Below are 13,887 nucleotides of genomic sequence, written 5' to 3'. Positions count from 1 at the left end.
GTCATGCATCAGGGATATGAAGGGGTATAGCTCCATAAGAGCGAAGGCAATCATTTAGGATATTGAAGGTATGTGCTGAGTGGGAAGAACAGTGGGAAAAGAAAGGAGTATTTGGCCATTACCAACTACTGCTCCTTTAGGAGATATTAGAAACTAGTCCAGGATGAAATAAAGGGCATGTTCCAGTCCTTTTCATAGAACTACCATATGAGTAATGTTGGGTCGCTATAGAATCTGCTTTTTGAAAACTTAAGTTATTACTATTGCTTAACAGCTATCATTTCACAGATCATTTTGACTTGTGAGTGGTCAGTGCATATAGCATATTTTGGTCAGGGAACTGAAATTAACAAGTAAAGATACGATTGGAAATGTGAAGTAGCTTCCTGCTATGCAAGTTTTTCTTTCTTCCTTTCTTCCTCCCTCCCTCCCTCCCTCCCTCCCTCCCTCCCTTCCTTCCTTCCTTCCTTCCTTCCTTCCTTCCTTCCTTCCTTCCTTCCTTTCTTTTGAAGGCTGCATCCTACCTAGAGAAAGTATATTGTGCCTGTAAGCACAGAGACTCATGAAGGCCAGTGGTGAGGTCTAGACTGGAGGATCATGCACGTCATTTAAATTGAATATGCTCCCCCAAATAAAACATTTTCAGGGAAGTGGAAATACAGCATGCAACGTAGATGGCAAAATGAATAAGAAAATAAATGCTTGGTCAGATTACATGCTCCATACTAATGTCTAGTTTAATTTCATGTCTACACTTTGTAAGCCATTTCTCTGTTGAGGAGTTTATATACTAAAAGATGTGACTGTAGATTTGGCCAGGCTTAAGTAATTCTGTTCTGGATAGATGTATGTACTGTTTTCCATAGACAACTGTGTATCAGCCTATTTTCTATCGCTGATAACATAATATCACATACCCGACAAATTATATTTAAAAAGTTTATTTTTCACTCACATTTTGTATTGGTACATTATAGTTGTACATAATGGTGGGATTTGTTGTTATGTATTCATACATGCACAAGATATAATTTGACTAATATCATTCCCTAGTATTTCCTCTCCTCCTCCTCTCTGGACCCTTTGTTCTATACTACTAATCTCCCTTTGATTTTTAAGCACAAGGTCAAAGGGCCACATCTGGTGTTGAATCTTTTTTCTGGCAAAGTCTGGAAGTTGTGCATGGCATTATGTGACAAGACACAGGCAACCTAAGTGTCTGTGTATGTCTATCTGATCTCTATTACTCTTCTTATAAAGCCATCAGATTCAATCATGGGGGTCTCTTCCCTAATAACCTTATCTTATCCTAATGACTTTTCAAAACCCCCACCTCTAAATACCACAATCAGTTTAAATTTCCACCCTCTTAATACCTCACAGTGGGAATTAAAGTTCAACACATGAAGCCTTGGGGGATACTCAGGTCATATCCAAGCTATAGCAGGCAATGTCTCTTATTGGTCTCTTCAGCAGGGGGTATGAGGTGCACATTTTATCAATGACTTTTTGATTAATACTACAGACCATGACACATGGAAATTCTATTTAGGAACATGTAAAGAAAACATTTTGTGTTTTACTTGTGGACAACTCAGTCTTTCATTTTTATCTCTTTGTAGCTTTGAAACTCAGCAAAGAAGGGAAATCCATTGAGAACGGTCTGTAAAGGTAAGTGTATTTATTACATGGCCTTGACAAACATTGCCTTTACAACATTGATTTTTCTTTTATTCAGAGATTTAAACACTTGGATTAAAGATATAGCTGACAGGACAACTTCCTTAACCACCTGCTTGTCCTCCCTCATAGGCAAAAGTGCTGAGCAATAGTTAGCAGAGAACAGGAGGAAATGAAATGATGTGCTGAGGGTAGCCAAATGCAGTGGTATGCTTGCTGACTTTGGCTTTCTTCTCAGCAGTTAAGACGTTCCAATGGAGCTAAGTTTACTAAGATTAATGCTAGATGGAAAAAGAATGCACTTGTTCCATTTCTGGTCAATAGTTAAATAAAACCAGCTGGCCAAATAAAGCATTTAAAATAAAATGCAGAGTGGCATTTCAATTGGGTTGGATGAAATTTATCGTGAAAGTCAGTTGTGCAGTTGCATGGTGGAGCTAGTATCATAGAAAGGAGAAAGTCAGCCAGGTTGGGGTAGCTAATTGCATTCCACCCAGTCACTCTGGACCCTAAGTGAGTTACAGGAAATGAACTTCCAAGTTCGAAGCAGTGGGAAAAGTACCTACTCAGCCTCCTGTGAAACATTACCATTGAGTTGGTTTTTACATGGAAAAATGTAATTGTTTCCTCTTTGCTAGGTGTATTTATAAGCACACCTCAGTACAGCATTGTTCTTTGATTCATTGTTTAATTTCTGTTCTGCATGAAGTGTTTTAATTTAGAGAATTCATTGTGGGAAATTATAGGGCTGCAGTTTCATCAAGAGTCTTTGGTGGCCAGGGTGAAATATGCCATAATTTTACATTTGTTTTCATCATCAATTATGTTTTTGACAATTTTAGGTTTTTTTTGTGTCGCTTTTATTACAGCAATCATGACCGTGACCACTTTAGTTAAAGTTGAAAAGCTATTTTGATTTACCTTATATTTTAAGTTTTTCCTAACTTTATGACAAATCTACTTCTGTTTGAGAGTAAAGAAGAATTTTGTAGGGAAATTGGAGAAACCCCCTTTTGAATAATCAAGCCATGAGCCACACAGACTCCCATTTTAAGGGTTTGCTTTGGGATGGCCAAAATCTGGTGCATGATAGCTGATTGGCTTGGAATTTTGATATAATGGTTGGATTTTTCTATAATTAGTGAAGAAAATTCTATCTTAAGAGATACGTAATTCTTATTTCTAACCATATAGCTTACATATCTCTGGAAAATTGCACCACTTCTTGGAATAAAGTGGAACTTGGTAACTTCTAGAAACGAATCTTCATAAAATATTGAAGTTACTGATGAAGTAGCCATCCTGGGAACTTTGCTGTCTTTATGGATAGCTATAGTGATCATATTCCACTTAGAGAGTGTTTTTATATTGATACATCTGTTTTCCCTACCTCAGTGAAAATCCTTTGTTGCGTTGGTACTCTCAAATCAGTCATGGGTTTAGTCCTGAGTTGGATAATGAACCATGGGCAAATTATTCATTGTCTTACTGTATGGGTTTCCTCATCTGCAAAATAGAGATAATAATGTTGTCTGCCACATATGGTTGTTGTGTAGATTACATGAGTTATTATGTGTTAAGGGCTTACAACAGGTCCTGGCTCATGATAAGTGGTTAGTAGATGTTAGCTGATGCCGCTCTTGTTAATATTACCATCACATCATCATTATTAGCAGCAGCAGAAACATCCTTATGAATTTGTTCATTTGATATTTTGAGAAGTTTATTCTTTGTAGAAGTTTCAGGATATTGTTTTCAAAATGAGCATGTTGTTACCAAAGAAGAGCAAATTCTACTTTGTCCTTAGGAATCAAATGGAAAGGTAACTTTCAGGTAATATGGGAAGTAAGACTTCTAGAGATGAGGAGTTGTCAGTTTGGAATTTTGTAGGTATCAAAGAAAACACCTTCTTTGGCCGTGTGTCAACTATTAATTAAATGTAATCTTAGGAAATTATAGTCTTATCCATGATCTACTGCTAGTTATATGCTTAAGGAATTTTTGAGGAAAGGCCTATTCTGTATGTTTTCCCTTATAGCACTTTTATTTCCTTTGAGATGGTTAACTTAGTGGAACTGTAATCAGATGCTTAAATTTAGCCTATAAGGGTTGGTGTATGACCTCAAGCTTAGTTAAGTGGATGTTTCGTCTTTGAATTTAGATCTTTAGCTAAAGGGTTTCCTCTGTTCCAGATGGGCACTCTGATCTGACAGTATCTGCTATGAGATTCCTGTTTCCTGACCTCTATGGCCATATTGGCTATTAATGGTCTCCAAACTTATTTTCCAGTCTGCCATGGATTTGCCCTCTAATAGTTCTTTTAAAATTAGCCAATTGGTTTCTCTTGCTTGCAAGCACAGAACCATAGCTGAGAGAGTAGCTTATACACTAGTGAACTAGGTTTAGAATAAATGGAATATATTTGGAGATTACTTTCTTCCATTGTGTGTAAGTAGCTGAATGTTTCGCAATAGATTACCAAGTATGGAGCATTCTCAATTAGACTTCTAAAAAGGAGCTATTTTGCTGTATTGCCCACTACTCCTGTATTTGGGACAAAGAAGTCACCCTTGACTGCCTCTCAAATTCTCAAAGGATATAGAAATATGCAAGAGTGGGGCTGAAAGTGAGGAGCAAAACAGAGCATCCATCCCTCTCAATTTTGGTGACCTTGGTCTCTCTGTGGCGTGGGGATTGTGAAGGGGCTGTGATTTTCCTCTATTTGCCTCAGCATCCCCCAGTTATATTCTTTAAATAGTGTCCTAATTTTCCCTGAATTTTTATTTCTTTTGAATGTTTTTCCCCCTACTGAACACCTTATTTTCATACTTTTATTAGTGTATTTTAGTTGCTCATAAGAGTTTTGTTCACTTTGACATAATCATACTTGCATGGAATTTAATTTACTCCATTTCAGTCCCCAGTGCTCCTACTTTCCCCACCCCCCCCTTATTCTCCTTCCTCTACTAATCTTCCTTCCACTCATTTATTTAAAATTTTGAACACCTTCTTTTTTGATGATGTATAAAATGTGATTTACTAAAAAATCCATTTCTTCTGTCCCTGACATTGCTTGTGGTTTCTTAAGAATGGAATGGGCAGGTTTTCTCTATATTCCTTTGTTGACTACTTCTGTGTTCTGTGCAATGCCTAGAACAAAGGTGGTTAATGATTTTTTTTTCCCACAGGGACATCAATTTTACACTTCTGTGAATAAATAGCATGACAGTATTGAATGATGGAAAGAGCTGGAGTATTAGGAGCATGCCTTCTAGTTTTGGCTCTGCCACTTTCTAGCTTTGGGACTCTGGGCAAGGTTCCTATCTTTCCTTAAGGTCTCAGATTCATTATCTGTAAAATCAGGATAACCCTTGTCCTATTACTACATAGGGCTGTTTTGAGAATCACGTAAAGATAATACATATACAAGTGCTTCACAAATTATCAAGTGTTAATGTCAGGTATGATTATTGTTATTATTTCATACTTATTTCCTAAACAGATGAAAAACTGGGGAGCTTATCTTATGAGACTGAGTACAAGAAAGAGGTAAATTAACAACAACTCTCCATAGTGCTTGTGCTTGATATTCTCCTTTGTTCCCTGTGCCCTACAGGGCTCTGTGCTCTAGGATGCTATGCTCTGTTGTAGTATCTCCCTGGGCACCCTTGTTCACTGGTTTTCCATTGCATTTCCAGTGGGAGATACTGGATGAAGATCTGGGAGTACAAAGTTGGAATTGTTTCCTGCCTTTCTCCCTGTAGCACTATAGGTCGGCAATGGCTATGCTTCTCTAAGGAAGGCCACAGTACCTGCCCAGGGTCTTTCTTCCTCAGTTGCAACCCTTTCTACTGTCTGGTAACTGCTTCCTCCTTTGAGCATTTACAGTTCAAAGTTACAGTTTTTGCTAATTCCAGGGTACTAGACCAATCTTTAATGGTTTCCCTTAGCCCTTTCTCCTCTGTGTGAACTTAAGTTATGCTGGGTGAAGATACCATCTCCTTCCTGCTGCCACCTTGATACAATGGAAGTTCTCTTTTCTTTACTGCCATCCTTAATTCAATTCTACAGATATCTTTTAAGGATGTATAGTGTGTTAGGGACAAAGTAAATGTTTGTTGGACACATTTCGTGGGCATAGTTGGAGGGATTAGATCAGTCTGTTTTTAAAAAGGCAAGTTTTGGTAAATTGAAAAACTTTATTAACTCCAGTATATAAGAAATGCAACACTATACTTATAAATGTTATGAGTTATCCTTTAAAATTCATTTTTATTTTGATAAAACAATGATCTACATTAAGTAAAATAGCATTGAGAAAAAATATTGAAAAAAATGCAACATCTATCCCTTCTTTCTACCTCTTTCCCTCTCTCCAGACCTCCTCCTTAGAACTGGCAACTTTGAATTCTGATATTTCTGGTGTTTACCTATTTCTCCATAATGTGCTTATATTATTTTTTCCTAATCTATCAGTTTTTGCAATAGCTCTCTGACATTCCCTTCTACCACTTCTGGTCCCAACAACCTCCAAATATATATCACAATTTTTGTTTAAATAAATAGACAGTATTTTTGTTTTCACGATTATGTAAATTTTTTCTACTGTTTAGTCAAGTGTTATAGTCTGTTGGTTGTGTTTCTTTTAACATATAAGTTTTGTCTATTTTGGAATTCATGTATGCTTTTAAAAAATTGTTTACTTTCCTAGTCAACTCCCTTATGAAGTAGGTGACAATAGCATCTAAATTATATAGTTGGGTCATACTAAAATTTCCATTTTATTGATGTGGAAATTAAGGCTGAAAGCTAAGTAGTTTGTCCAGCCCACAGATAAGAAATATCGGAATTGGGATAAGACACCAGCCAGTCTGTATGCAGAGTATATATTCTTAATCAAGATGTTATTTACAAATATTTCAGTTATCCTAATGTCCAGAAAGAGAAATAGCTAGGTTCTATCTTCAGGCCTGAGATGGGGACCAAGCATTTGTATTTTAAAATACAAATTGATTCTATGATCAGTGGGATTTGAGGTCTTCTGTTCTGTGTCCTATCATTACCATAATTACCACCATCACCATAGTGATCACTATCACCACCACTATCACCATTATCATAATCACCATAACCATCACCATCATCACCATTAGCATAACACATGATTGTTTTTCTCAGTGTTCTCAGTAGCTGAATAGAAATTCTTATGTCTAAGGAGCTGCTCTTTCATCTCATAGGTGAGGTCATAGTGGTGGATAATTCAGGTAATGATTTATTTGGGCATTTTTTAAGTTTGGCTGGTGCTTTAGTAGGAAAGGTACTCCCATAGAAGGGGGGCAGGTTTCAAATCAGCTGACTGCTGCTTTATTTGGTACATAAGCAATGGAAAATATGGTCGCTGTACTTAACTCTGACCTTTAAGGGACTCTTCCCCCACCTCCCCAGAGTTTCCTGAAATGACATATAGGGGAATACAAAGCTTTAGTAAAAGAAAAACTTTGATGTCTTTGTTCTGTTCGATTTCCATCCCTACCCTCCATGCTTGTGGCATTTCTTGTTTATCAGGCAGGAAAGAAGCAGTAAAATTTGGCCTGGGGTTTTCTCATCCCTAGGTGTGAAATTATTTCAAAACTATAATAATAATACTTTGCATTTCTATGGTGACTTTATTTGAAGATCTCAAAGTGTTCCTTGGTGTTAATAGAGCTTTGCAGCACCCTCTGAAGTAGGTAAGTATTATTAGAGAATATTTCCTCCAAGAACATTTTCACTTCACATCCCATGTGTGACTTGAGAATGCTTTTGTATTATTTGGGAATCTCAACTATTTAAAGTGCCATGCATTTGGGGCATTTTTTCTTTATATTCAATGTTCATTAATTTCCAGCACATGAAGGGAAATGAAGTAGTTTTTCATAAGTGAGTGTGGCATTATTTAGAGGGAATTAAAAGTAGTTTGTGATTGCTTTTTATTTGAATGCTTTCAAAATATCTAATAGTGGTCATCAACTATGGAACTTTCTGTTTTACAGTTAGTTTTTCTTTTTCAAGGCAGTACAATTTATAGCAATGAACATATTGAATCCCTAAAAGGAGCTTGGCCTGGGACTGTGGTGTCCTTTGGGAACTCAGGACATGTCAAACCAATTAAAAATACAAATCGAGTTTGCATTCTGATTTAAAGGTTTTATTTTGAAAAGGACATTTTGAATGTTGCAGGCATGAATTTTAATCATTCATGTGTATATACTTGATTATATTTTTTTCCCCTCTGAATGCTGCAAAGGTCTATCTTGTTGAGATTTCTACTCACGGTTATTGATGAGAAAGTGCTGTAGGTCTGCCTTAGTACAGAACATTCAGGAAAAGACCCTCTGATCTTTAGTCCACACTGTCACCCTGCAAGACCCTTATCCATGCAGTGCTGCATAACTTTGTTGTATCTATACAAAGGAGGCTGGGATCTTTACACTGTGGCTTCAAGTCCCCAGTATTCATTTTCCCAGCATCTTGTCACTATCACAATCCAAAGTCCTGTCATCGCCTGAGAGTTCTACCAGGAAACAGGTGCCAGCCTCAGTACTTTAAGGAACTGGAAAACATCCAGCTTTTCCCTCCGAATCAGGAAAACCCATTTCTCACTCTACTCCAACTGTCTTATCTAAACAAGATCAGAGTAAACAGAACAGTTTTAAGCAAAGCAAATCAACCTGAACTTTATCTGTGTCCTTTCTGCTGGTGTCCAACACATTCCTTTCAGTGAATTTAAGACCTGGGGCAAAAATTCTTAATGGGAATGGGCTTTGGGGGTATCTTTAGTCCCTTCTGTTTTTGGACATACTCCTAAGACAAAGACAAGGCAAACTCTGTTAAAGTTCTCAAAAAGAGAAAGGGAAAAGTATACATAAGAAATCTAACATAAAGTATGGATTAGAATTTTGAAATTATGCTGCCCCTAATTCAACACTGAGACAAGGTGAAGCTTCACCATTCACCGGTGCTTTATGACTCTCCTGATGAGTGTCAGATGATTGCGCGATTAATCCTTTTCTGGCATCTCACTTGTCTTTCTTTTGGGGAAAAATTCACTTAAGATCCATCATCTTAAGATTTGGGGGAATGTTGGCAGAATTATGAATTGCTGCACCATTTTCTCCTGAGTCTTTGCTCAAAGGAGGCCACATAAATTTACTGCTAATTATCTGAAGATAGATTTATCACTGAAGATGCTTTTGGCTGCAAATAATCAAAAAGTCAACTCAAAATGGTTTGAAAAACAAGGAAATTAAAAGAAAAAAGCTTCCTACCCTCTACATATCTACCTGCTGAGTCCCTTGGATGTCATGATTGATGGAAAACCACTACAAATTCCTGGCTCTGAATGTCTGGAATCCAACTGAAATCCACTTTTCCCTGGTGTCAAGCAACTGGGGACCCACCAGGGTGCCTTTGATGGTTGTCACTGTGCAGCAGGGAGAGGATTTTGAGCACTAAGCTGGTGACAGATTGCTAAGCACTGTCAATTATTTTGTGACTTGCTCTACCAATTTATATTTGAAAATCCACAAAATAAAACATATTGGAATGAGAAAAATGAGTTATCTCAAGGAAGAAGAACTTCTTGGCTGTGTGCAGCTATAGGTTGGTTCAGTAGCTCACCATTGTCATAAAGGTCCCTATGTCTTGCTCTTTTCGTTGGCTTTGTTCTTAGACTGGCTGCTTTCACAGTTCTAAGATGGCTCCTTCAGCTCAGGAAGCCACATGCAGACATAGCAATGTCCTTGGCAGAAGAGACTATTCTCATGTGTCCTTGTTTAAAAGCAAGGAACCTTTCCTGGACTCCCCCCAGCAGACATCCCCTCAGATCTTATCTGTCCAATCACAGGTGCACATTCCTTCCCAAATCAGACACTGGCATGCAGTTTGAGATTATCTCAAAAGGTTGACATGGGTACTTCCCAACTTGATTGTGGCACACATAGAAAATAAAATTTGGTTAGCACATTAAGTAAAGAGAAGAGGCTACCCATGCCTGGAGGTGGCTGGTGTGTGTGTGTATTGGGTGTCGGGGTGGATCTCTAACTGATCCTGCCAAGCTGCTCCAGGAGCTACAGAGACAGATAAACAAGCACTGGAACACTTTTTCTATTTTAAATAGCAAGGATTTATCCCTGATCTAGGATAATCTCACCTTCCTTGGGCACTTGGCTTTGTGGAGGGAGGACACTCCAATAAAATGGGGCTTGTATTAGGATCTTCCAGAAAAACAGAACCAATAGGTTACTTATTTATTTATTTATTTTTATGTGGAGTTGGTTCACTTAATTATGGAGGCTGAGATCTGTCATCTGCCAGCTGTAGACTCAGGAAAGCTGGTGATATAATTCAGTCCAAGTATGAAAGCCTGAGAATCAGGGAATCCAGAAGTATAGGTCCCAGTCTGAGGTCAGGAGAGGATGAGATATTTCTCAACTCAAATACTGAGGCAGAAAAAAGAGAAAATTCCTCCTTCCTCCTGTTTTGTTCTATCAGGCCCTCTATGGATTGGATGATGTTCTGGGCATTGGGGAAGTTGCTTTATTTTACCCAAATCACACATTCAAACGCTTATCTCATTCAGAAACATTTTCAGAGATACACCTCCAAATAGTGTTTAATCTGGACATACATGGCCCAGTCAAACAGACACAAAATTACCCATCACAGGGCTTTAGACTGAAGAGGAGAATTGCTGTTAGGCCCTCTCAGGTGTTTGCTCTGTGGCTGTGTCTTGTTTTTGCATGTGTAGCTAGTCTCTTTCTTTGAATCATTGTTTCCTTATTAAGAGAGGACTAAATCTTGAACATTTTTAAGGGCATAATGAATGAATATGTACTCACTTGACTCATGCATTCAACATCATTGACCTCCTGTAATGTGCCAGGAATGTGCTGTGTGAGGTATGAGGGAAATGGACCCTGCTGATGACTTTACACCCCAGGGAGGGAGACAAGTCATAATTAGTAGATAAAAAAATGCATTGTTGAAAGTGATGTTAAGCACTATTTAGGAAACATGCAGAGGTAAAACAAGGTAGGCCTCCTTATTTGGAGTGCTCAGAGATGGCTTCTCTGTGTTAATGACATTGGAGTGGAGATCTGAAAAAAAGGACAAGAGGAGGGAATCAACTTATAATCAGTAGGGGAAGAGGGTTCATCATTTGTACCTTTCTAATGTATCTTAGGAATAGTTTTTCTTCAAGAAACAAAACAAGCAACAGAAAGAACAAAAGATGTGGCTTTTGCTCTAAGACCACAAATAGCTTACTGATTTGAAGGTCAGTTGGACAGCAAGCTTCCTGAGGCAGTGGGCCAGGAAGTAATTGATCCTCAAAAACTAACAGGAGTGGGACAGGTGAATGGATAAACATGTGCTACACATCGTCTCTCAGTGTTTTTATCCTAATGAACAGTCAACTGTCTCATCCCTTCTCTTTCCAGACTGGGTTCTCTGCTTCTTTCTGCACATATGGTCCGACATGTTACCCTTGCAGCTTCCATTGCCCCATTCAAGGGGCATTCCAATTCCTCTTTCTTGGGGGAAAGAACCTCAGTGACTTAAAGTAGGTCAGGTACCCACCCTTGCTGGAGTTAGCTGTGGCCCAGGGCCCAGGGTCCACCTGACTGATTGCCTACTTAATTCTACTTAAACCTACTTAGCAGGCTAAGAAGAGATTCTCTGGGAAGATGGAATACAGGACAGGCAGATGGATTATCACTTGTGTTAAATGCTGCTTTTCAGGCTCTCCATCTTTAATAACACTGCTAGAGTCCCAGTAATGTGTCTTAGTTACCACCTGGGTTACTTACTTGAGTACTGATGCCTACTGCAAGGTATTGCATATAGCACGTACTTAAGATGTAGTGATAGTAATAATAGCAAAGCTGAATGTGAGGTATGATGTAGTTCTTTGTCAACAGTGCAAGTCAATTATTTTGTTTTAATGGAAATGCATCTTTGTTTTGCAGATGAAAAACCTTTTTGTAAATGCCATTCTGTATCTTTAAATCTCTTTGTAATTACTTTATTCCTCTTACAATGCATTTGCATTTTAGAATACTTGGAAACTAGATCTCAAAAGAGGAGAAAATATAAATTGCTCCTAATCCTGTTGCCCAGAGATGATCAACTATGGTATTTGGGTTTTTTTTTTCCACTTAGTTTCTCTGTAGATATGCACCCCCTCTCCCCGTATTAACTGCTTTTTCCAGTTAATGTTATATCATGAACATTAAGAATTCTACCATGTCATTACTGAGGCCTGGAGTGACCGTAGCCTAAAGAAGTAGATGTACAGATTGGAAAAGCACATCTGCGCTTAAAGTGGTCCTTAGGTTGGGGTGGCGTGGAATGCTGACCCTGAGGTGTATGTAGCAATGTAGATTGACACTGCTGAACTGACTTCCAGAACAGCAGAGTGATCATAGAGGTTGGTCAAAAATTAAGTTTGTATGATAATAATCGCTTTTGTCTGTTTGGCCACTACTTTCCTGAGGATAATTTGAATGAAGCTCATTTACTGTTTCATGAGAAAGATGGCTCAGCTTGAGCATCCCTGTGAGGAAAACAATCACAGCCTCCCTCGGGGTTCTGGGAAGCTTCTTTGCAGGCTCAGGTCATGGTGGCCCCTGCAGTCTGTGCTTGCTTCTCCTGATAAAGCAAATGCAAGCATGCCAAATTGCTTTGCTCCGGCTTACCCTTACTCCAGAATGAATCCACAGACGCTACAAAAGGAACGCTTATGAACATATGCTGCACAGAACTCCGAAAACGTCCTGCCTACTTAATCCTTTTTCTACTTCAGGGGGAAAAAGTCTGTTTATACTTGAACTGAGAATTGAAGGATCACAAAAATGAAGATTGGATGCCATGCTAGAAATTTCCAGTTGTGTTTTCTCATTTCCCTGAGAGCCTTGGGTTGATTTTTCAATAGGGCTGTGTCAGTGGGGAAATGTGCGTCTCATTCCTAGGGTTCTTAAATTCACTTCCCAATTATGTGACTGTGGCTAACTGACTTTTGAGGAAATGCAAGTTCCTTTTGTTTAAACACAGGGTGTTCATTATAGGAGTTCTGAGTGCTGGAGGCACCTCTTGAGGCTATTATCTCTCCAGTTCCCCTATAACTCTACAGTTAGATGATCTAGATGGAGGAGCACGCTTTCATCATTTTCGTGTTTTTGGACAGGTGCGTGGAGTCACAATGGATGTGTGGTAGCCCAGAGGGTCAGAAACTTGCCCTGGCACTTAGAATACTGGTCCTTCTGGTTCAAGAAGATTCCCCTGCAAAATAGTTGATCTTTTTCTTTACTGACATACTGGCTCACAGACACATACAGGAGCTATTCTGGAAAACTTTTTGACCCTGAAGCATCTCAGATTTTGAATCCTGCCCCCCTTGTTGGGAAACCCCACATTGGAGCTCTGGAGAACTCTCTAGCAGGTCTGCTTCAGCCTCTGCATCTCAAGGAAGGCACCACAATTTTCCTGCCCATGTCTTATTTAATGTGTGTATCTTCCAGCTGTATTGGACTAGCGGTCTATGGGGCCATTTGGTTTAACACCAAGACTCTGTTTGTATATAGCCAGTCATGATAAATAACTGTAAACAGAGTAGATGTCTGCCTGGAGGGGGTGTTAGCCGAGAGCCCTGTGAATCTGCTTAGAGGGGCAACAGCTGAGACGTCAGAGCAGTTTACCATCTCCTGGGTAGAGTCATGGGGGTAGTATTTTCTGTCTGAAAAATATTACAGGCATCAGGTACCAAATTTCCCCTCCTGTGGCTGCAGGTATTCATCCTTCTGATTTAGCAATGAGCAAAACTCTGTAGGTATTAGAAATACAGGAGGTTCAGAGAGAGAGAGAGAGAGAGAGAGAGAGAGAGAGAGAGAGAGAGAGAGAGAGAGAAATGAGGTGAAAATGAAGTGAAAAATTCAGGGGCCTTCAGAGTGGTAATGGATTGTGGTCAGATGGCTGGCCCAGGATACATTTGTCAAGGTGCATTTACGAACATACTTGGATATGTTCATGCCACTCGGACCTGCTGACCTGCTCCATTCTGTCTGTAAAAGCAGAAAAACCTGATGTTGGCAAAAGGGATGTATAAGGACAGCAAAATGAAAATTGTGAATGTTACAGTGTAATAACATGGGTCGTTTTCCCCTTGATATT

The 13,887-nt window shown here is 38.9% G+C and overlaps 1 protein-coding gene across 1 annotated transcript in view; it reads left to right on the top strand.

The window, feature by feature from the left end:
• Nucleotides 1-13,887, top strand: part of Fhit (fragile histidine triad diadenosine triphosphatase) — a 1,508,571-nt gene that overhangs the window by 36,682 nt on the left and 1,458,002 nt on the right. The window contains exon 2 of the mRNA XM_047532106.1: nucleotides 1,623-1,671. The gene's annotated coding sequence lies outside the window, so the exon portion shown is untranslated. The remainder of the gene's footprint in view (nucleotides 1-1,622; nucleotides 1,672-13,887) is intronic.

The sequence above is a fragment of the Sciurus carolinensis genome, chromosome 17 (assembly GCF_902686445.1).
Source record: "Sciurus carolinensis chromosome 17, mSciCar1.2, whole genome shotgun sequence".
Classification (NCBI taxonomy): domain Eukaryota; kingdom Metazoa; phylum Chordata; class Mammalia; order Rodentia; family Sciuridae; genus Sciurus; species Sciurus carolinensis.
This window is presented reverse-complemented; position numbering and strand designations above follow the sequence as displayed.